Below are 2990 nucleotides of genomic sequence, written 5' to 3'. Positions count from 1 at the left end.
CTCCCTCCACGACCCCTTTCCTGCCACTTCTGCACCTTGGGCACACATGCAGTGGTTGGCACCTGGATTAAGCCTGTGCCCTGTGGCCAGTGCACAGTGTCCATTCATGACAGACTCAGCTGCAAACAGACTTTTACATCCTGGAACTTCAGCTGGGGTGAGGGTCTGCAGCAGTCCTGTCTGTTCCTCCCTGAGGCTTCCTTGGTCCTGATGTAAATTAGTGGCCATAAATAGGTACCCACAGGAGAGGATGTGGTCAAACCCTCTTACCTTGTGCCATTTGACCTGAGACTCCAGGTTATTCCACAAATGTACCTCAAGATGTTGGGGAGATGGGAGGGGAGAGCACCCCCACTTCTAATAGCTCCTCAAGTCCTCCCAACATCCCCATTCATAGGTGAGAAAACCAAGGCCCCCAAAGATGAAGTAGCCAGACCAAGGAAAGTGCCAGAACCAGGTATTCTGAGGCCATTTCTCTCCACTCCCTGAAGAGCTCTGTCTCCTCTCTTGAGTGGAGAACCTGCTTAAGCCCAAGCCATGACACTCCTTGCCCAAAACCCAGAGACCATGACAAGGCCCCGAGGGAGTCAGATCTGTCTTCAAGCATCTTTAGGATCCCAGGGGCCTGTCTCTCCCTCCCTTCCTTTTGAGGAAGGCCTCAGAAGACCTGCCTGTGGTCGCTGAGCAGAAGCTGGGCAGAGAGGCAAGGGTTTTGGCCGCCACAGAGGAAACTCTGGGCTCAGAACTGCCAAAGTGAGTCACGGGCCTTGCTGGGTAGCAGCTGACGTTCCTCGTCTACGCATTACGAAACCGCAACAGGCTGTGGAGTGACAGCCGGCTGCTCTGAGTGTTGGAGGAATGTTGCTGCCAGACAGGTTTATGAGGCATCTGCTGAGTTGTGCTCCAGAAACCAGGCTTGGGCTGTTGCTACACCAGGTGGCCTCCCAGGAGGCTACAGCCACAGGCAGCTACCACCCCTCCCTTCAAGGACTCATGGAGGACCCCCCGCCCCAAACCTACAACATAACCCCACTCAAGGACTCCTGGAAGTCAGCTACTGCACCCCACCCCAGCAAGATTTGGGGTCAGGGAGGATGAAGGGCTCTCTCCCAACCAAGTCTATAGCCATCACAACCTACCGTGAACCATAAATAATGCTATAAATAATAATTATAATAACTGCTAACCTTTATACAGTGCTTACGACATGATAAGTACTGCAACTTTGGGTACTTTTTCTGGATTATTTTTATCTGGATTATTATGTGTGTTTGTTTCCTGTAGTAACAAATTATCACTGATTGGGTGGCTTTAAACAATGGAAATTTATTCTCTCATAGTTCTGGAGGCTGGAAGTCCAAATTCAAGGTTTCAGCAGGGCCACGCTCCCTCTCAAGGCCCTAGGGAAGAATCCTTCCTTGTCTCTTCCAGCTTCTAGTGGTTGCTGGCAATCTTTGTTGCTCCTTGTCTTGTAGACAGATCACTCCATTCTCTGTCTCTGTCTTCACATGGTGTTCTCCTCTCTGTGTGTCTGTGTCGCTGTGTCCAGATTTCCCTCTTCTTAGAAGGACACCAGTCATATTGGATCAATGGCACACTCTAATCCAATATGACCTCTGTATCCAGCTTTAATGACCCTATTTCTAAATAAGGTCATATTCACAGGTTCTAGGTGGACGTGAATTTTTGGGGGGACATTATTCAACCCAATATATCACATGCAATCCTTTCAACAAGTCTGATGTTGTTCTTATCTCCATCCTACAGAAAAGAGGCTCAGAGAGGTTAAGCAACTTGCCAGAGGTCACACAGCTGGAATTGGAACCCAGCCTCTCTGATTCTAGAACCCAGACTATATTGTCTCATATATCATCATCATCATCATCTTCTCACAGGTCCCCAATGGTTCATCATTCAGAGCTTCTCCTGGCCATCATCGCATTTTCTTCTTGCCAACACAACCTTGAGGGGCCTGGTTTACAGTTTACAAAGGAAACAGAGTCTCCATTAATTAATTTGGCACAGCTAAAGAGTGGCAGGTCTTTTGTCCCCAGGTTCAACATACTCCACTATGTCAGCTCCACATGAGGATCTAACGGGAATATTCCAAGGCTTTACTAAGCCAGTGGAAGGCTATTTACCCAGTGTAATCAATGACAGTGTTGTATTTACTGATAACACCCACTTCAGTTACACCTGCCAAGCTCATAAAAGGTATTATAAATCTTCCGCTTAAATTCTGCTCCTCAGGTATCAGCCCCTAGACCCCTGACTGTTCTCTGCCAGCAGCAAGGCCAGCTGTTTGAGTGGTTATAAAGTGGAGAAAATCCAGGTCAGGACTCCACTAGACCCCCTCCCTCCCCGGCTCACAGCTGAGCTATGGAGCCTGGGGAGGCAGCACCAGATGCGGTGTGTGCTCTTCCTCCAGTTGCTCCCAGCCAAGAAGGGTGAGATGCAGGCACAGTCTAGCCCCGCCGTTAGCCCCATGCTGGGCAGGGCTCCAGGCCCAGCCCAGCACCTGCTCATTTAATGCTCACAGGGCCCCACAAAGTAGGTGCTACTGGTACCTCTGCTTTTCCAGAGGAGGAAACTGAGGCTCAGAAGCTCACCCTGCTGCCTAGTGGCCAAGCCAGAACTTGGTCCTGGGTCTGCTTGAGTCTCTATCTTGGCAAGAGGGCTTTTTCTTTTCTTCTTCTTCTTCTTCTTTTTTTTTTTTTTTTTTTTTTTTTTTTTTGTGGCTGGCCAGCACAGGGAGGACTTCCTGGAGGAAGGTGACCAGACCCCAAGGGAGGGTAGGGGCAGGGCCAGGTGAGCTGTTTCAGCTATAGCCAATGCTAGAGGGACCAGACCTGGAAAAAATTCCTTAGTCCACATCCTGCCCCAGCCCATAACAGGGACTCAGATTAGGAGGCAGGGTTTTTTTTTTTTTTTTTTTTTAAAGATGACTGGTAAGGGGATCTCAACCCTTGGCTTGGTGTTGTCAGCACCAC

This window comes from Cynocephalus volans, chromosome 10 (assembly GCF_027409185.1).
Source record: "Cynocephalus volans isolate mCynVol1 chromosome 10, mCynVol1.pri, whole genome shotgun sequence".
NCBI lineage: Eukaryota > Metazoa > Chordata > Mammalia > Dermoptera > Cynocephalidae > Cynocephalus > Cynocephalus volans.
Note: the sequence above shows the minus strand (reverse complement) of the source record.